The sequence below is a fragment of the Salvelinus sp. IW2-2015 genome, linkage group LG19 (assembly GCF_002910315.2).
Source record: "Salvelinus sp. IW2-2015 linkage group LG19, ASM291031v2, whole genome shotgun sequence".
Lineage (NCBI taxonomy): Eukaryota > Metazoa > Chordata > Actinopteri > Salmoniformes > Salmonidae > Salvelinus > Salvelinus sp. IW2-2015.
In genome coordinates this window covers 37,433,473-37,455,848 of record NC_036859.1, presented here as the reverse complement: position 1 = coordinate 37,455,848, position 22,376 = coordinate 37,433,473, and the positions used below count along the sequence as shown (strand labels likewise).

Here is a 22,376-nt window from a genome sequence, read left to right as displayed (position 1 = left end):
ACCTTAGAGAGCCTTTTTATTTCTCTATTTGGTTAGGTCAGGGTGTGATTTGGGTGGTCCTTCTAGTTTGTCTATTTCTTTGTTGGCCGGGTATGGTTCCCAACCAGAGGCAGCTGTCTATTGTTGTCTCTGATTGGGGATCATACTTAGGCAGCCTTTTTTCCCACCTTAGTTTGTGGGATCTTGAGTTTGTTTAGTTACTGTGTAGCCTGCAGAACAATGCTTTCGTTTATATATATATATATATATATATTTTTTTTTGGTGTTCATCTAATAAAGAAAGATGTACGCTTACAACGCTGCACCTTGGTCTCATTCCAACAACGGACGTAACAGGATTCCATGGGAAAATAGCAGAACACACAACATGTCTACAAAGTATATACATTGGCAAGATATGGACAACAACAATTGTGTGGAAAAAATCTTTTCCATGTCAAAATGGGAGACATCCTCCTTGGCACGTTCTCACCCGGCTCGATAGTTTTAAATTAGGCTATTGGGTGTTGAAGTGACAATCGAACAGCAGTAAATATTACAGATTGCACTTCTTTTTTTCTTTTTCCGCTTCAGAGATGTTAGCATCATGAGCTTCTCTTCTTGTACGGTTAATGTAGCAGTGCTGTTCTGCAGTGACTGGGAATCATTTTGGCCTGGCTGTGTAGATGGGGGTGGCAGGTAGCCTAGCGGTTAAGCGTGTTGGGCCAGTAGGGTCGCTGGTTTGAACCCCTGAGCTGGCAAGGTGGAAAAATCTGCTGTTCTGGCCTTGGGCAGGGCAGTTAACCCCCCCCCCCCCCCCAACAACACCTGCTTCTCGGTCGTCGATGACATGGACGTCGATTTTATTTAAGGCAGCACCCGTCCCCGCACCTCTCTGATTCAGAGGCGGCAGACCCATTTTCGGTTGAATGCGTTCAGTTGTGCAACTGACTAAACTTTCCCCCTGACAGACAATGACAGCATAGGGGTTAGGTGTGAGGCTGGGGTTTGGCAAATGAGATACCTGTGACTGGGTGATGAAATGTGTTATGTACGTAGACAGACACTTCGCTGTGAAATCCAATAACTATGATTGAAGTACTATGAGGGGCCTAGCATACCACATATAGGCGTCGCGCTGTCATCGACATTGGGCGAAGGAGGCGTAGCCATAGTATAGGCCTCCGTTGCAAAAAAATTGTCCAACTTTAGAGAGAGCTGATGAGCTGCAGGTTTTCGTTCCTCCCTTCAATGTTTTCTCACATCTTTTTTTTTAACATTCAGCAGTGGTCCTGTAGGCTTACTCGGTGCTCTGACAATTGAACAAAGTCATGGTCATAGCAATATGGGCCAATGAGTGTCCAGTCAATCAAATCACCAAGTGGTGGGTAACTTTTTACACAATGCAATCTACACAAGGCTTCTGAGTTTGTGTTCGCCCATTGCATTCTCTAGATACATGTTTTTTTTTAAGTATACAAACTTATCATGTTTAAACATGTGTCTGATAATGGGGGTTGTCTGACCCAGTCACCCCCTAACTCGGCACCTATGATACCATACTAGTCCGTTCTCCTGCCATAAAGTCTGTGTCAAGACGTACTGATGACACTGTTTCCCCTATATACTTGTATGTGTGTGTCAAGGGGGTTTAGGGCAAGGTGTGTCGTGTTAGAACAAGCCATTTGTACAAAGAGACTGAAAGCCAGGTTTGTTTGCAGAGTTTTTCCACTCAATATGTTTAGTGCCGTCGCTCTGAGGAATGCCTGTTAGATTTTTATGAGGAGGCTTGTGGTTTCTAGGAGACGGAGAGTATGAGGAAACTGCAATGAATGTGTCCTGGTGGAAACAACAGATTACCAACATTAGCCTCTTCTCTTTTGCTTTCATGGGCAGTGTGTTTCCATCTTTCGTCCAGGCATGAAACCCCAGTTTGTATTTCGTAAAATGTCTGTTCTCTATGTCGGTATACCTTTTACAGTGCTGGTTGGAGTACTGTTCTCCTGCTAGGACCCAGTATGATTAAGACTTTACATAGAAAAGGCCTAATAATCAATGTCTATTTATATTGTAAACTTCACATACTAGTTTTTTTGAAGTATACTTACCTAACCCTTGGCAGTACACCACCCTAACCCTATGCCTTGGCAGTATACCTACCTAGCCCTTGGCAGTACACCACCCTATGCCTTGGCAGTATACCTACCTAGCCCTTGGCAGTATACCTACCTAGCCCTTGGCAGTATACCTCCCTAGCCCTTGGCAGTATACCTCCCTAGCCCTTGGCAGTATACCTCCCTAGCCCTTGGCAGTATACCTCCCTAGCCCGTGGCAGTATACCTCCCTAGCCCGTGGCAGTATACCTCCCTAGGCCGTGGCAGTATACCTCCTAGCCGCGTGGCAGTATACCTCCTAGCCCGTTGGCAGTATACCTCCTAGCCCGTGGCAGTATACCTCCCTAGCCCGTGGCAGTATACTCCGCAGCCCGTGGCAGTATACCGTCACCTATGCCTTTGGCAGTATACCCACCTATGCCTTGGCGTATACCTACCTATGCCTTGGCACATAACCCACCTATGCCTTGGCAGTATACCTACCTATGCCTTGGCAGTATACCCACCTATGCCTTGGCAGTATACCCCACCTATGCCTTGGAGTATCTACCTATGCCTTGGCAGTATAACCACTATGCCTTGGCAGTATACCTTATCTACTATGCTTGGCAGTATACCCACTATGCCTTGGCAGTATACCACCTATGCCTTGGCAGTATACCCACCTAGCCTTGGCAGTATACCACCTATGCCTTGGCAGTATACCTACCTATGACCTTGGCAGTATACCCCCTATGCCTTGGCAGTATACCCACCTATGCCTTGGCAGTATACCCACCTATGCCTTGGCAGGTATACCACACCTCTGCCTTGGCAGTATACCCACTCTATGCTCTTGGCAGTATACCCACCTATGCCTTGGCAGTATACCTATATGCCTTGGGCAGTATAACCTCCTATGCTTGGCAGTATACCTACCTATGCCTTGGCAGTATACCACCTATGCCTTGCAGTATACCTACATCTCTATGCCTTGGCAGTATACCCCTACTGCCTTGGCAGTATACCTCCTATGCTTGGCAGTATACCCACCTATTGCCTTGGCAGTATACCACCTATTGCTGGCAGTAATACCACCTATGCCTTGGCAGTATACCTACCTATGCCTTGGCAGTATACCCACCTAGCCCGTGGGGGGCATCAGCCCTCCTTTTGTCAACTTTGACAAGGGTTCAGCATTGGTCAGATTTGAAAGACAAATCCAACACAATAAAAGACTGCAATTTATGTTATTTATTATAATAAATGACTGCAATTATGTTTGCCTATTCTCTTTTCCACATATTTTGACATACTGTTTCCAGAGACTTTGCGCTATAGAGGGGTCGGCAAATTACCATGGCAATTAGTTATTTTTTTACATTTTTTTTTTTATAGCTATCTACAAAGCTTACAGTTTAGACAACCGGTCAATGTCCTATAGGGTACCCTGCAATTAAATGAATGATTGAGTGTTGTATACTGTGACTCTGGAAGGTACTGACTGACACGACATAACAGGAAACCCCACATTCCTCTGCCAATGTATAGCTGTAACTGTCTCTAAGACAGTCTCATACAGAACAGGCAGCCTATATACACATTTCTAGTTTTTTTTTTTGATCTGTCATCCAGAGTTTGTACATTGGATGATATATGAACTTATATAATTACATTTGGCACGCAGCTGATRCATAGACAATTTTACTTTTGCTAATGTTTCCCAATGTTTCCAAATGCATTCAATAATTCAGGAAGATGCTGTCATCACTAGCATGTGAGTCAACAGAAAGCACCACATTGGCACAATAGAAATCCTTGTTGGTAGAATGACGGCAAAACGCGCAGCGTCACAAGACTACCATTTAGCTGGCGGATCTGATCTCGGAACGGACGGAGGGATGTCTGGCTGGGCCGGGGCAAATTAAATGAGAGTAGATAAAACTTTTCGCAAATCCCGCTGTGATCCTTTTCCAGGACATTGGCTTGATGAGGCCATCTCTTCGTACTCCCTGACGAAGGCCATGCAGCCGAAACGCGTCGGTTTTTAAACAACTTTGTTTCTATTGAACATGCCATACTAATAAAGGCATTTTAATTAATTATATGAAGAGTGCCTTGGTCCTCCTTTCTTTTTGGAGGCCATCTCTCTGTTCACATTTGACGCGGGTGTTCAGAGTAAATTCATAACTTTTCAAATGGTTAGTGTACACAAGTTTTTGCAACTGAGACATTTCTTTTGCTTTTGCTTAATCCTCTCAAATGTGGACTCTATTGAAATTTAAGTGACATAGAGACTGAGCCAGACTCTTAAACTGGCACACACTGGCTCCCTTAGTCTAATCTTCCCTTTTGGCAGTCGATCGGCAGAGCGAGCCCCATTTGCCCGAGTCATAGCTGTGACAAAAGCATGAGTTATGTCTTGAGATAACCTTCAACTTTCCATCAGGAAAGCCCAGGAAGACTGGAATAAATGCAGTACTGTAAGCAACATCCTATCATCTGTAGGTTCTACCGTATAGGGGATACACATTTATGGGGAGCATTTTCATTTATTTGGGGAAAACTTAAGTTAAACTTTTTTTTGCGAACAGAACATCACTATTTGGGAAATACAATGGGACCTTTTTTAAGAGAGATGAACATGTCAGGAATGAAGTCATTTGGATCACCTGAAATGTTAGGTAAATTCACTTCAAAACCACATCAAACATTTGATTGAAAATTTAAGAATTGTGTATTTAACAACAGGCTGTCTTAATGCAGAATTAGACATTTCAAAGTGTTTTTGTTGCTACTGCTGCTCCTGTGTTATTCAATTTCTCCAAACGTCTAATTTCAAAGTTAAGGGTTAAGTTTAGGCACTCATTCCAAACGGTTAAGGTTTGGGATAGAGATAAAATGTGTACACGACTGGGATTAAACACGCAACCTTCTGATCCAGAGTCATGGGATGACACCTGTCCAACCCCGACCGCAACACCCAGGTCTACTTGATGGTTATGGCACTCGCTGTTTCCCCTAGCGGCTGGTTTTGAAGGCATTTCCCGACGTCCTCTTGAATGTCCTAGCTGGTATTTACATGGCTATTCTAACCATTTAGCCCATTTACTGTATCTGATGTGATTTTGCGCACGTGAGAAACGTTTATGGTTTGTCTGTAGCCTCCAGAAGTAATTTTTTTCTCCATTTTTGAATGTACCTGTTCAATATTACCTGTTGGGTTGATCCGGCATTCTGTAACTCTTGAGGTTAGAATCGTTGAGGTTCTACTCCACTGCAATGGCATTGGCTTTAAGAAGAGGTAATGACTCAAGGAGCCACTTGTTGACATTCTCCTCCTGGTAACRGATTTGATTGGGGACCTTTTTTGATGAATGACCAGTCGAACTGCTGTTGTAGTCTGGCTGAGCAACAATATCTTGAAGTCCGACGCTTTGCAGCCTCCTTGAATTGGGCCTTTTTTTCCCTTTTTTTCCCTTTTTTTTTTACTGTACTACAGTCAACATCCCAAAATTGGGCAGTATTGCCAAAAATATCTATAGCAGCCTAATGAGGTTTTTGTATGGCTTTATACAGTGTATACAGCCATACATTAACCAGCCTGTATAACAATACCAAATCCACTTAATCTTTGTCTTCAGGCTTATTTTAACTTCATAGGCAAGGACAGGACTCTACATTGATCTTTCTCTTCTCTCTCCAAATGTAATTTTAGTAAAATAATTTTTCAGTAACTAAAGAGTGTCATAAAGCTACCAACTTTTTTTTTCTTCCTGGCCTGCTTGTTTGCCAGTGTTAAAACAAGCATGAATTATACCCGTAGTAGTTAGTAAGGTTGGCAATTGAAACCTTGAAACTAAGAACCTAAATCTGTGTTTAGAAAATGTGGTGATATGACATTTTCTAGTTTTATAGATATAACTGGATGACTATACTCATATATCTCTACAAATGTCATATCACTCAAATTGTCCCTAACAGATACATGTATGGTTCTTTGTTGCAAGGGTTCAATTGATGGCTTAAACGTCACAGCAAAAAAAATACATGGTATTCAACCTATAGCCCAAGATTATGATAAATCTGTGTCATCACAAAGTAACATCAGGTAATTTTATTAGATGTTTGACACCGGAGTTAGTTAATCCAATTTTTTTTAGCCGTACCTTGAGTTGTCCTATGTAGGCCAGTCGATGCAGCATCCCACGATAATCCTAATATCAGGGAAATGTTAACTAATCGGAATTCAGGACACGATGCTAGCTAATCTAATCAAATAATAACACCATTTAAATGTTGTGTACGCAGTTTTACAGCAGGTATAAAAGGTGCAGTGAAATGCTTGTGTGCTAGTTCCCTCAACATTGCAGTACAATAGTCAAAAACAACAAGTCAAATAACAAAAAACAGTAATAGAAGAGGCCTGATATGTACACAATAGTATAGCCCCCCCCCCCCCCCCCCCCCCTATCTGTGCCCTTGACCATGGCACTAATTTATCCTGTAATCGCTCAGCATAAATAAGAGCGTCTGCTAAATGACTAAAAAAATGTAAGTATGACTGTATTTACAATATAACATGGGTAGTGTCAAAATTTAAATAACGGATTATCGTAGATGTCACAACTGACCTAATATAGACAACTCAACGTAACATTCATTTCACCCAAACACAGATATATATAGATTGGCTGAACCCTCCATTAAGTGGCACAGTAGGATAGGAAGAACTTTAATGTCCCGAGGCGAAAACTGTCTTAGACACACAGTACTGCTGTATATAAACTAGACACTGTACATTACACACTCAACTTAAAATTAAAATAAAATTTTTAATCCATTGCACGTTACCCATGTCATAGATATTGTACACGTCGTACAACCACATACATATTACACAACTGCACTGACACATTTTGTCAGTGGCTCAGTAACACAGCTCGGGTAAAAAAAAAAAAAGATTTTTAGGTATTTGATGGACATGGCAGTGCAGGATGCTTATACCTGTTCAGCTTACACGTAGCGACCCTATAGGGTCTGCCCGAGGGGACGAGCTGATACTCAGAGAGAATTACATGGGAGAGGTCTGAAATAATCTCTGATAATGGTCTGTTCAACAGTAAAGAAGGCTACTGCCTCACACCCATGATCTTCATGGCAATTTGAGAGGCCTAATATGGGAGAGCTCTTCACCCGGACAATTAGGCACATTTCCATGACTCTGCTTCGCCTCTGGACGATATGACTCTAGTCACGAGCATATCCTGAGGAGTTCCAGAGATGGTGTGTGTGTGTAGATTATCAGATCGTATCAGGAACCACATCAATAAGATAACATTCCTATTATGTTTTTCTGGAACCCGCAATCTTTTGAGGACAACCAGCTTATTTTTACCTGAATAGCTCCCTTTAGGAAAGAAAAGCAAGCCCGGCGTGGGTTTCTGTCCTTTGTCACCCTCTCGGCTCACTGCCAGCGAAAAGCACATCCAGAAAGACATCTGTGTTGCAACATGGATGGCCTTGTTCCTGTTGTGTTTTTCTTCTCCCCAGGTTTCTTGGAAAGGCAACGGACGTGGGCGTTTTTACTTGTGTTTCTAAACTCTGGGCTTTGTGGGCGGAATACGCTCTAGCCACTACTTGTAAACGTATACCATGAGTGTGTGGTGGTACTTTGCACCCATTAGAATTTACACTGAAAACCTGTCAGTCACTCATGTTCATGGCTTGGTGTGTAAAGTACCAGTCAAAAGTTTGGACACACCTACTCATTCCAGGGTTTTTCTTTTCTTTTTACAATTTTCTACATTGTAGAATAATAGTGAAGACATCAAAACTATGAAATAACACCTATGGAGTCATGTAGTAACCAAAAAAGTGTTAAACACATCAAATTATATTGGAAAATGTTTTGCAACGGAAACAAGAGTTTTTATATTGGCCAAATTCAGATAGGTCCCTCCCCGTTTCATTTGCTGCCGGTTGGTTCATAGAGTAAACGGTAAGCAGTTTCCGTTACAGAGCGTTTTTGCAACGGAATCCGACTAATGAATACACCACTACTTGTTGGTCCACTGATTGGCTAGGCCTCCTCTCTCTTTAGACTTTGCAAGAGCATGTCACCCCTCTCCTGGGCTGCATTCCATTCCAAAAAAATCCTTCCCCCAAAATGCTCCCTTTCTGTCACATTCAAGGGGGGATCCCCAAAATAAGAAGGGGGGGGGGGGGGCAGCAAAGCGATGTAAGTGATTGGAGGGAAAAGTTACATGGCAGTGCAGGATGCTTATACCTGTTCAGCTTACACGTAGCGACCCTATAGGGTCTGCCCGAGGGGACGAGCTGATACTCAGAGAGAATTACATGGGAGAGGTCTGAAAKAATCTCTGATAATGGTCTGTTCAACAGTAAAGAAGGCTACTGCCTCACACCCATGATCTTCATGGCAGTTTGCGGGCAATTTGAGAGGCCTAATATGGGAGAGCTCTTCACCCAGTCCTTTTTTTTTTTTTTCTCTCTGCGCCAATTAGAAAGTAGATTTTTTTTTTTTTTTGAAAAGCCAAATTTAAGACCTCTTCAACAAAATCTTTCTTCTCATATCTGTCACCACTGTAGCTGAGATCCACCTTTTTCCCCCCAGGAATATGTATGTATGTTTTTTTTGCCTTCTGTCACAGCCAGGCTCTGGCCCAGCTAAACACACGTGATGCATGAGTCATCGCTTAAAGTTTGTGGCTGGTTTATAGTGAGCTATAAGTGTACTGTACAGTTGCTTTCCAGATAACTGCCGTGACACCAAGGTCGGGCGGGTCAATCAATAATGTGGCCCATCTTTTGAGGTTGAACATCAATATTATCTTTTCTACCACACCGGAACCACACGCCGAATACATTCTTTACAGTCAATAGTGATGGGTCCTGTGAGATATGTCACTGTGTCTACAAAACAGTGCACCGTGACTTGCCAAGAATTACCGTAATATTTTGAGTTAGACGGAATGGCACTTAATAATCACTGCCTTCTCAAGGACATCGTCAAAAGAGACATTTTGAAGAGTCCTGCTGCAAGAGCTGCTATTCCAATGATGGAGAATACAGAAATCCTTTTTTAAGGTGGACAATATTACTATATTACACCACTGGAATAATACATGATATTATATGGTTGCTATCGGAAATGCCTTTGCGTAGAACAGTTTTTTTTTTTTATATATATTTTTGTAACCCTTGATGTTTTTTGGTAGCCTGTACACAATTATTAAATGTTTTATATGATCCTTTCTTTGAAAATATTGGGTACAAGAAAGACCTGTAAATCACCAAAACACTACGTTGGGTTTTTGTGCAAGCCAACAGTAACTCAGTACTCTACATATGAGCTGAGCGCTTCAGGATCAAGAGAAGCGTATGAGCTGGAGTCAGATGTTGAGGGAGGAAGTATCTCCTCTTTATCTCAAGGCTTATTGAAGGGAAATGAGATTTTTACAATGTTGCAGGAACTAGGCCACTGTCTTCATACCGTCCCAATGTGGTAAATGTGTCCGAGGTTTGAGTTACTCTACAGCCTCCGCAGATGCTGCCTCAAGACATGACCCCAAAGACACAAAATTATAATAAATTAATCTAATCAACGCCAACAATGAGAGTAAATGCCTATCAGGGGACGGAAGAGTGTGGAGGACAATGTTTGAAAATGTATCCATATCGAGGCAAACAGCCCTCAAGATGACCAAGGGATTCCTGTATTAATTTGAATGACATTGTGGCTTCCACTGTAACGTTCACGTGACTTGTTGTGACTTGTCATTATACTGAACAAAAATATAAACACGACATGTAAAGTGTTGGTCCCATGTTTCATGAGTTGAAATAAAAGATCCCAGAAATGTTCCATATGCACAAATGGCTTTATTTCTCTAAAATGTTGTGCACATTTGTTTACATCTTTGTTTGTGAGCATTTCTCTTTTGCCAAGATTTATCCCCCGTCTCCGCAGAAGGCCTTTTTGTAGGCCGTTATTGTAAATAAGAATTTGTTGTTAACGAACTTGCCCATTGTGCTGGGGACAATAAAAGGCCACTCTAAAATGTGCAGTTTTGTCACAACACAATGCCACAGATGTCTCAAGTTGAGGGAGCATGCTGACTGCAGTTGGCATGCTGACTGCAGTAATGTCCACCAAATCAAACTTTATTTGTCACATGTGCCGAATACAACTTACAAGCCCTTAACCAACGATGCAGTTTTAAGAAAATATCCACCAAATAATTAGAGCAGCAGTAAATAACAAGGTGTTGAGGTAATTATGTACATGCAGGTAGGGTTATTAAAGTGGCTATGCATAGGTAATGACAGAGTAGTAGCAGCGTGGGGGGGGGGGTGCAAATAGTCTGGGTAGCCATTTGATTAGATGTTCAGGAGTCTTCAGGCTTGGGGGTAGAAGCTGTTTTTAGAAGTCTCTTTGACCTAGACTTGGCGCGCTGGTACCGCTTGCTGTGCAGTAGCAGAGAACAGTCTATGACTTGGGTGGCTGGAGTCTGACAATTTTTAGGGCCTTCCTCTGACACCGCCTGGTATAGAGGACCTGGATGGCAGGAAGCTTGACCCCGGTGATGTACTGGGCTGTAGGCTGTACACACGACCCTCTGTAGTGCCTTGCGGTCAGAGGCCGAGCAGTTGCCATACTAGGCAGTGATGCAACCCGTCAGGATGCTCTCGATGGTGCAGCTGTAAAACCTTTTGAGGATCTAAGGACCCATGCCAATTATTTTCATTCTCCTGATGGGGGAATAGGTTTTGTCGTGCCCTCTTCACAACTTGTGCTTGGACCATGTTAGTTTGTTGGTGACGTGCAACTTGAAGCTCTCAACCTGCTCCACTACAGCCCTGTCGATGAGAATGGGGGCGTGCTCGGTCCTCCTTTTCCTGTAGTCCACAATCATCTCCTTTGTCTTGATCACGTTGAGGGAGAGGTTGTTGTCCTTGCGCCACACGGTCAGGTCACCAGCGCTGTATAGTTAATTTCTCTACCATAAGCAGCCTCCAATAATGTTTTAGACAATTGGCCGTCCAACCGGCCTCCAATAATTACCACTTATTTATATTGACAGATTTTCCTTATATGAACTGTAACTCTGTAAAATCCTTTTGTTGCATGTTTTGTTTTTGTTCAGTGTAGTTTTATTTTTACACCGCAGTAAGCCTTTATGCTTGCAGACAGTCTGATAACGTGTCAAAAGGAGGGGGGCTGGCCGGTGGGCCGCTTGAACTCTCAGGTAGAGTGTGACCGCGTTATGACATGTTCCCTGGTTAACAAATGTTTCATTAACAAATGACTTTAACAGACTTGAAATGGAATTGACCCAAATCCTGTTAAAGTGAGCTGAACAGTTTTAATTTACTGCTTGAGTTCTCTGGCACAATGCATTCCTTGGCAAAGGGAACCACTAGGAATTGTGGTGACTGTGATAGCCTGCCTGAGATAATTAGCCAGTGACTTACTGTGGCAAATTGCTATTTGTTGACATGCGGGTCACATCATGTTGTACAGGAACTTGCATGCTTTGTGAGCTTGATGTTACTGCCTGATTCAACCAGTATGAAGGTTATGGCCAAAAAGTGGGCAAGAAATAACCACTTTGAAGGGCACTTTAACATTCTTCTATAAGCTTTTCAGCCAAAGTGGATCAATGTAACACTGCAACAAAGGAATTACATTTTGTAAATGGGTCGTGTAAAATAATGCAATATTGGGGGTTTCTCAGAATCAAAATTAGGAAGAGAGAATAATGGATTAACTTTTCCAACGCTAGTTAAAGATTGGCTTTTATTCTGGTGCTGCTCTGYACATACACACTTGTTAGCTAGCTAGCTCTGGTCCAACGTTAGTCAAGCCAACTCTCTGAAGTTCAAAGACATTCAAAGTTCCTTCATAGAAGCCGCTCCTCCGTAGGTATAATTCTGTGGGCCTAATTCAGATAATGCATGTCATAAGATGCCCAGCACTTCAAGCCAAGCCTCCTCCTCCACCCTCTCTTGCTCTCTCCCCACCCTCAAATTTCAGTCGTATCTCGTGCCCTACATTTGTCTGTCCAGTGCATGTAAACAACTATAGATGACCTGCTCCAGCAAGCTGATCTAGTCACACTGATTGATTGAAGTCATTTAATGTTGCACTAAAGTAAAAAGTGTGTATATATTTCGAAGGTTTAAAAAGGAACTAAACTCAGCAAAAAAAGAACGTCCCTTTTTCCAGGACCCTGTCTTTAAAGATATTTGTAAAAATCCAAATAACTTGCAGATCTTCATTTGTAAAGGGTTTAAACACTGTTTCCCATGCTTTTCAATGAACCATAAACAATTAAGACCGCTCCATGTGCATGTCTAAGACACTAACAGCTTAGGTAGGCAATTAAGGTCACAGTTTTGAAAACTTAGGACACTAAAGAGGCCTTTCTTCTTATACTGACTCTGAAAAACACCAAAAGAAAGATGCCCAGGGCTCCTGCTCATCTGCGTGAACCGCAGATGACCCAGCCTCACAATGTCCGTACTGTGAGACGCCGAAGACAGTAATATAGGGAGACAGGATGGACAGCTGATCATCCTCGCAGTGGCAGACCACGTGTAACAACACCTGCACAGGATCGGTATATCCGAACATCACACCTGCGGGACAGGTACAGGATGGCAGGAACAACTGCCCGAGTTACACCAGGAATGCACAATCCCTCCATCAGTGCTTAGGCTGAGAGAGGCTGGACTGAGGGCTTGTAGACCTGTTGTAAGGCAGGTCCTCACTAGACATCACCGGCAACAACGTCGCCTATGAGCACACACCCACCGTCGCTGGACCAGACAGGACTGGCAAAAAATGCTCTTCACAGACGAGTCGCGGTTTTGTCTCACCTGGGGTGATGTTCGGATTCGCGTTTACCGTTGCGAATCCGTGTTACACCGAGGCCTGTAGGAATGAGCGTTACACCGAGGCCTGTACTCTGGAGCGGGATCGATGTGGAGGGTCCGTCATGCTCTGGGGCAGTGTGTCACAGCATCATCGTACTGAGCTTGTTGTCATTGCAGGCAATCTCAACGCTGAGCGTTACAGGGAAGACATCCTCCTCCCTCATGTGGTACCCTTCCTGCAGGCTCATCCGTACATGACCCTCCAGCATGACAATGCCACCAGCCATACTGCCCGTTCTGTGCGTGATTTCTTGCAAGACAGGAATGTCAGTGTTCTGCCATGGCCAGCGACGAGCCCGGATCTCAATCCCATTGAGCACGTATGGGACCTGTTGGATCGGCGGGTGAGGGCTAGGGCCATTCTCTCCAGAAATGTCCGGGAACATGCAGGTGCCTTGGTGGAAGAGTGGAGTAACATCTCACAGTAAGAACTGGCAACTCTGGTGCAGTCCATGAGAAGGAGATGCAGCTGGTGGCCACACCAGATACTGACTGTTACTTTTGATTTTCACCCCCCCTTTGTTCAGGGACACATTATTCCATTTCTTTTGGTCACATGTCTGTGGAACTTGTTCAGTTTGTCTCAGTTGTTTCATCTTATGTTCATACAAATATTTACACATGTTGAATTTGCTGAAAATAAGCACAGTTGACAGTGGAACTTTAAAAAAATTTTTTTTATTTGTTTATATAAACACTGTTGTGTTTGAACCGGTTCAGAACTTTACTTTGCTTATCAGAACAGTGGAACTGGGGGGAAATAATGGTTCTGTTCAGAACAAAACGATTGGAAAATAATTTTGGTTTCAACTCCTGCTTTGTTGTGCCTWCCAACCTCTGTGTGGTAAAGAGAGAAACCGCATGAATCTTTTTAGAATTGCATGCAATAACCAGTGGCCCCCTAATGTATACTTCTGCCTCAAATATGTAGCTATAATATTGTCTATTTTAGTTGGTGTACTTTTGATAACCAATATCTTTTTTGTTTTGTTGATACAACAGAGTTACACGATTYGTTATGTGTCGAACTGCTTTGCTTTATTTTGGCCAGGTCACAGTTGTAAATGAGAACTTGTTCTCAACTAGCCTACCTGGTTAAATAAAGGTGAAATAAAAAAACTTTAGGGCTTATTCCAAACTTGAGTTCTGTGCTCTCGGCTTTACCTCAGAGGGCTAATAGCRTCTGGAGGCCTGCAGACATCACTGGTTCGATTTCCAGTCGATCACAGTGGGGTATGTGGAGGGCTGGAAAACCAATATTTCACCATTTGGCCTACTGAGACGCCAAGGAGCCTGAGGCAGATTTTGCACAATGCACGTCACAAATAAGACACCCGTTCAACTCCAGTCTAAACCACAGCCTATTACATTTTGATAAAGTGGATGACTCAGGCCTTGAATAAGTAACTTTTTTAACGGGCTCGCTGGTGAAAAACCTCGCAGTAAAGGTTTCTTCTCAACAACAGCCCTCCCACTGAGTGATAAYGTATTAATCCCAAATGGCACCCTATTCCCTTTATAGTGCACTACTTTTGATCAGGGCCCATAGGGCTCTAGTGGAAAGTAGTGCACTATATAGGGAATAGGGTGCATATTTTTTGGAATGATGTGTGAGTGAGATTATACATCCTGCAACCTTTAGGGGAAGCATGGTAATCAGAACCTGCTGTTGTGCGTACTGAAGACTGCAGTGGTCCAACAAACTGTTTACATCGCATTTGCAAGACATGACTACAAGCCACTGTACTAATTCATGAATGAGAGAACATCTAACTATTGTGCTGGATTGGCTACAATTCTGGATACTATTGTTTTATTTGACAGTGACCACTTAAAAGGAGTACATGTACACCAGCGTTTAAAAAGACTATCCCGTCTTCACTGCAGATAGTTTCCGAGTCCCATATTTTTGAGCTGTGACATGAACTGCAACTTGTATGAGGAAATCCGCATGCCGTTCTATATGCGAATGACAGTCCAACTGTTATCAAGTGCTATTTGCTTGTGAAATTGTCATGCAATGCATTCTCCCCATTTGTTGACGTTTTTTTTTGTTGGTGGCCCACTCCTTTTTGATGGTATGAACCCAACTTTTTTTTAAAGGTTTCTGTTTTTTATATGCTGWAATTTTTCCATGTTTTTATTTATGGTACGACGTTAATGAAGAGGACCTGTATTTACAGTCTGAAGACTGCTTATGTGTCCTCAATATGGGATGGGGGTTTATCTGTGAAGTGGAGGTACCGCTGTCCTTTATCTGTGATTGGCTCATCCATTTTTGTACTGATTATTGATGACTACAGTATCCTTTCACATTGTAAATATGTTACTGGAACTGACTGACCCTGTATATAACACGCTTAGTTGTCTTCTTTTATATAACTTGTGTGTTTTTGTTCTATCTTTTTGTTGTTGTTATTTTTAGTATTACATTGTTATTGATTACTGCATTTTGGGGTTTTCGAACTTGCAAGAAAGGCATTTCACTGTAAGACACGTACATTTTTTTGGGAAACTTTAACTTATAAATGTCACGCCCTGACCTTAGAGCCTTTTTATGTCTATTTGGTTTGGTCAGGGTGTGATTTGGGGTGTGCATTCTATGTTTCTTTATTTCKATATTTTGGCCGGGTATGGTTCTCAATCAGGGACAGCTGTCTATCGTTGTCTGATTGGGAACCATACTTAGGTAGCCCTTTTTCCCTCCTTTCAGGGTGGGTAGTTAACTTTGTTTGTGGCACTAATGCCCTGTAAGCTTCACGGTTGTTTTTCGTGTGTTGTTTTGTTGGCAACCATTTTGAAATAAAAAGGAAAATGTACGCTGACCACGCTGTACCTTGGTCTTCTTCCAGCAACGGCCGTGACAATAAATGCCTTATTAGTTAACTGTGGTATCAGAACTCAAAATAATAAGCATGTCATGGAACTCTGTCTATGAATTTGAGCGGTTAGTCCAACCCCATCCCTCAACTGTTTCCCAAAGCAGTGGTGGGGTGGCTACTTTTTAAGTGATTTTTAAAGGTGACCTTGTATGGCCTGAAATGTAATTAGGCTATTCAAAACAATGGGCCTTTCTCACATTTTACCATCTCCAATAAATACTGTTGCTTTCTACTTCACGTCCAATCACAGGATTTTGAGACGTGCATACAGTGAATGGTTAATAATGCCAGTAATAAAGGTAGTTCTAGTGTGTACAGTGCCTAGTGAAAATCTACACACCCCTTACACATTCACATGTTGCTGTCTTCGAATGTAATCTAGAAAAAGGATAAAATTTGTTTTTGTTTTTCTACAGAACTACACAACCCCTCCCATTTAATAAAACATTTAAAAAATGATTTCTTGACTGCATAAGTCTTCACACCCCTTAGGGCAAAATATGGCCATCGTTTTTGTCAATTGCTCAAGATCAGTACATTTGGTTGGGAATCATTGATGGACAATTTTATTATGTCACAAAAAAACATCAGACCGTTCCTATGGCAGAACTGGAATGCCGTGTCAATCTGTGACCCTGGGAAGAGATGATTAGATGTTATTAATGGAGAGAAGCCGCTTGCTTGTTTAAGGCTAAAGTGATTTCGGGAATTGGGACCAGATTTTAAGGGAGTAATTACATAGAGGTTGACTTATTTATTTTTTTATGATTTTTCAACGCCGATACTGATTTATTGGAGGAACAAAAAAGCCGATACCGATTTAATCGTACGATTTCATATATATTTGTAATAATGACAATTATAACAATACCAAATGAACACTTATTTTAACTTAATATAATACACAAATAAAATCTATTAGTCTCAAATAATAAAACATGCTCAATTTGGTTTAAATAATGCAAAAAGTGTTGGAGAAGAAAGTGCATGTGCCATGTAAAAAAGCTAGCGTTTAAGTTCCTTGTGCAGAACATATGAAAGCTGGTGGTTCAATATTCCCAGTTAAGAAGTTTTTAGGTTGTAGTTATTATAGGAATTGACACGTTGTCTATTTCTCTCTATATCATTTATATTTCATATGCCTTTGACCTAATCTCGGGAGTTGATAGGCTTGTAATCATAAACAGGGCTGTGCTTCAAGCATTGCTAAGAGCTGCTGGCAAATGCAGTAAAGTTTGAATGAATGCTTACAAGCCTGCTGCTGCCTACCACCGCTCAGTCAGACTCCTCTATCAAATATCAAATCATAGACTTAATTATAATATAATAACACACAGAAATACGAGCCTTAGGTCATWAATATGGTCAAATCCGGAAACTATCATTTCGAAAACAAAACGTTTATTCTTTCAGTGAAATACGGAACCCTTCCGTATTTTATCGAACGGGTGGCAACCCTAAGTCTAAATATTCCTGTTACATTACACAACCTTCAATGTTATGTCATAATTATGTAAAATTCTGGCAAATTAGTTTGCAACCACCCAGGGGGCCCAAACTGTTGCATATACCCTGACTCTGCGTGCAATGAACGCAAGAGAAGTGACACAATTTCCCTAGTTAATATTGCCTGCTAACAAGAATTTCTTAACTAAATATGCAGATTTTAAAAAATGTACTTCTATGTATTGATTTTAAGAAAGGCATTGATGTTTATGGTTGTTGATTGTTTTTTCGCGAATGCGCTTTTGTTAAATCATCACCCATTTGGCGACGTAGGCTGTGATTTCGATGATAAATTAACAGGCACCTCATTGATTATATGCAACGCAGGACAAGCTAGTTAAACTAGTAATATCATCAACCATGTGTAGTTAACTAGTGATTGTGAAKWTTTTTTTTTTTTACAAGATAAGTTTAATACTAGCTAGCAATTTACCTTGGCTCCTTGCTGCAGTTGCGTAACAGGTGGTCAGCCTGCCACGCAGTCTCCTCGTGGAATGCAATGTAATCGGCCATAATCGGCATCCAAAAATGACGATTACCGAATGTGGGTTCAAAACATGGGTGCCGAGGTTCATGGGCATTGGGGAGCACAGGAGCGAGACCGGAGAAGTTGGAAGGCTTGACTGTAACATTTGTTTTCAAATGTAGAAACCCAATAAACACATTATAGATATATTTGCTGACCTGTAGTAGTGTAAAAAAATTGGGAAGGCCCAGCCCGGCTGCAGGCTTAGGTCTCTCTAGATATACAGTGGGGAGAACAAGTATTTGATACACTGCCGATTTTGCAGATTTTCCTACTTAAAAAGCATGTAGAGGTCTGTAATTTTTATCATAGGTACACTTCAACTGTGAGAGACGGAATCTAAAACAAAAATCCCGAAAATCACATTGTATGATTTTTAAGTAATTAATTAGCATTTTATTGCATGACATAAGTATTTGATACATCAGAAGAAGCAGAACTTAAATATTTGGTACACGAATCCTTTGTTTGCAATATACAGAGATCATACGTTTCCTTCTAGTTCTTGAACCAGGTTTGCACACCACTGCAGCAGATTTGGCCCACTCCCCATACAGACCTTCTCAGGAGCCTTCATGGCGCTTTCGGGGCTGTCGCTGGGCAATACGGACCTTCAGCTTCGCCTCCAAAAGTTTTCTATTGGGTTCAGGTCTGGAGACTGGCTAGCCACTCCAGACTTGAGATACTTCTTACGAGCAGCCACTCCCTTAGTTTGCCCTGGCTGTCGTGTTCGGGCGTGTGCATGCTGAAAACCCCAGCCACGACCCTCTGAATCTCAAGCTACCTGAACTGAGTGCCGAAGGAGTGTTGCATTGGCTAAGATCTCTGGGCGAACCATGGGCCCCATCCATATCCCTCCCCACCAATACGGTGGTCAGCGTCCTGCTCCCCCCTTTTCAGAAAAGCATCCCCAAAGAATCGATGTTTCCAACCTCCATGCTTTCACGCTTGGCGATGGTGTTTCTGGGGTTGTTGTACCATCCTTCTTCTTCCTCCATAACATCGCGCGAGTCGGCAGTTCTGACCAAAAAAAGCTTCTATTTTTTGAATCAATCAAGAACCAACATGCCTCTCTCCCACTTCCTCCTCTGGATCATCCTGAGTATGGTCACTCATTGGCAAACTCAGACGGCCCTGGAACATGCGGCACTGCTTTGAGCAGCGGGACCTTATTGTCGTGGCTGCAGATTTTAATCCATGACGGCGTAGTGTGTTCACTATATGGTTTTCTTTCTGACAGCTGTGCTGTCCAGCTCTCTCCAGGTGTCATTGGACCAGTCCTGCGTTGTAGTTCATTGGGCTGATCATCCCTCACCTTCCCCATGATCAATTATGCCCTCCACGAGGTGAGATCTTGCATGGAGCCCCAGACCGGAGGTGATTGACCATCATCTTGAATCTTCTTCTATTTTCTAATAATTGCGCCAACAGTTGTTGTCTTCTGACCAAGCTGCTTGCCTATTGTCCTGTACCCATCCCAGCCTTGTGCAGGTCTACAATTTTATCCCTGTATGTCCTTACACAGCTCTCTTGGTTCTTGCCATTTGGAGAGGTGGAGTCTGTTTGAATTGTGTGACAGGTGTCTTTTATACAGTAACGAGTTCAAACTGGTGCAGTTAATACAGGTAATGCGAGTGGAGAACAGGAGGGCTTCTTAAAGATAAAATACAACAGTCTGTGAGAGCCGGAATTCTTTACTGGTTGGTAGAGTGATCAAATACTTATGTCATGCCAATAAAATGCAAATTAATTACTTAAAAATTCATACAAATGTGAATTTTTCTGGAATTTTTGTTTTAGATTCCGTCTCTCACAGTTGAAGTGTACCTATGATAAAAATTACAGACCTCTACATGCTTTGTAAGTAGGAAAACCTGCAAAATCGGCAGTGTATCAAATACTTGTTCTCCCCACTGTACCTTTCTCATTTGTGGATTTGACTTATTCCAAATGAAGTTGTAAATATAGCTGTCCAGTTGTTTGAACATCGACTTTGGCTGAAAAATGGGAATCATTTGGAATAAGTACAAAAACCTAGGCAGTAGTCATCTTAACAGAATTAATKYGACCTGCTAATGAAATGGGAAGAGACGACCACCTTATGAAATCCTGCTTAGTGCGCTCCAGGAGTGTTTTGTAGTTGTTTAAACAGAGCCTTAAATGAGCGTGTGACCTTTATCCCCAAATAAGTAAAGACCTGATGCTCCACCTTAAATGGGAAATTGGCATACCCAATTCCTTCTGCTAACTGATTAATAGGGAGGAGCACACTTTTTGTTAGGTTTAACTTATAACCAGAGAATGTCCCAAAACCTTGTAGCATGTCCAAGAGATAGGGGTATAGACTCCATAGGGTTAGAGCTGTATAAAAGAAGATTGTCTGCATATAATTATGTTATGTTGCCCCTTAATATTCCCTTAATCCTCGTCTCCGCCCGCAGGGCGATAGCAAGAGGCTCAATAGCCATATCAAATAGGAAAGAGGATAAACAGCAACCCTGCCTGGCCCCCCCTGTGGAGAACGAAGTAGCTGGAGGTAACATTGTTGGCGTGAACAGAACCCACTGGGGACGAGTACAAAATCTTAATCCAGGAAAGGAATGACGGGCCAAACCCAAATCATCTCGCTAGTACTGTAAATAGATATTCCCACTCAACCCGGTCGAAAGCCTTTTCGGCATCAAGAGAGATGACGTCCTCTGGCTGTAGAGTTGAGTGGGCAGAATAAAGAGACGCGTATGAGTGAGTTGTGATTCCTTGACTAGTCTCTCAAAGCATCTTGGGATGTTACAGAAGTGGTGCTACGGGGCGAATAGTTCATGTAGCTAATTGTTTGCTTGTTCCTTGGTACCGAAGTGAACAGTGGTGGACATCTTGAAGCATGTTGGGGACAGCAGTCTGGGGAATAGGAGCGATTGAAATTGCCCTGTAACAACTACTCACAGCAGTGGGTCTGTGCTTGTCTGATTACGACGGTCTTCCCCCCGAGCGAGGGTTAACGTAGATAAACGATCCTTACTTACATGCAAATATCGGTGCCATTACAGGAGGAGAGACCGGACACCGTTTCTCCTTGGCCGCTGTCAGTGGTACTGTTAGAACTCAAAGCGGCGGTGAATAAATTGTGTTTAGCGAATATTCGCGAAGCAAGACGTCAAGAAGTGGTATCGGCTTGATCGGGGAATATACAACGGGCTGTGCTATAACCGAAGATGAAATCTGCTTTGGAAGGCTCAATATACGGTTCGAAACAATTTGATTGTGGAGGATTATTTTGGTTCGGGAGTGAAGTCAATAGATACTTTGAGTTTTCGCTATGTTATCACAAATCCACACCATGGAGTGATTTGAATCATAGTAATACACCAACAGGCCTTTCTACCCACCCGTAGAGATCTTTATTCCCATCTGGCGTGATGAACTGAGAACACACTGGTTGTACGGTCTCAGACAGTATATCTCGAGAGCCATGTTTCCATGAAAAGAGTACCATTACAATCCTGATGTCTCTATGGAAGGAGATCCTCACGGCTCTGAGCTCGTCAACTTTATTATCCAAAGACTGAACATTAGCGAGTAACATACTCGAGAGAGCCGTGGGATGTTGCGCCGCGCTCCTGAGTCGGACTAGAAGTCACTCCGAATACCTCTTCTCCACCGGCGTGTGGTGTTTAGATCAGCCTCTGGAATCAATTGCCTGGTGGGTACGAACAAAGATCCAATTCAGGAAAGTGTATTCTGGTCATACTGCTGGTGTTACCGCCTGTGACTGATACCAAGAGTTCTTTGTCAGCTGTATGTAATAAACCAAAAATAATTCTGGGCTAATAATGTAAGAAAAAACACCAGAAAAAAATAAAAATACTGGGGAGCAGCAAACATGTGAAGACGTGAACAATTTACTATTAATACTCTGAAAACACTCCCCCCACCGTGTTACTGTTGTAACATGTACATATGGAATCGAACCAATTGACTAATCTGGCTTTTTTCCTTTTTTTTTGTCTTTTAAATCGTAAATGTGAGACCAAAACGGCCCAAGTCACGTTAATCTCTGACAGGCTGGTGTACAAGGTGGAGTGTCGACTGTCATCGCTGACTCTATTATCCTCTGAATTATATAGCTATTGCGGTTCACGAGGGAAAGAGCAACAGGGTATATCAAAGAAGTAGACCGATTTCTGTTTTTATGTGTGACTTACGAGAACTTATGAAACGCCGCGCTCCGTAGAAATGACCTGGTAATATGTGGAGTCGGTAGTGATAGAAGTAATTCTACTAAGGGGTCCTCGAGTCGTTGCCGTTTAGAGAACAGTGATGCTATATTAATTAAACCTCATCTGTCCAATGAGTCAATTAGAGTTTGTATCTCATGGTAGGGGAGATAATGTTTCTATAATTGATGACGCCGAGATTATTTCTAGTTCT

General features: G+C 42.3%; 1 protein-coding gene across 1 annotated transcript in view; it reads left to right on the top strand.

Moving 5' to 3' along the window:
- The window catches only part of LOC111979137 (nuclear receptor-binding protein 2), a 72,991-nt gene that overhangs the window by 1,359 nt on the left and 49,256 nt on the right, over positions 1-22,376 (top strand). The window lies entirely within an intron of this gene.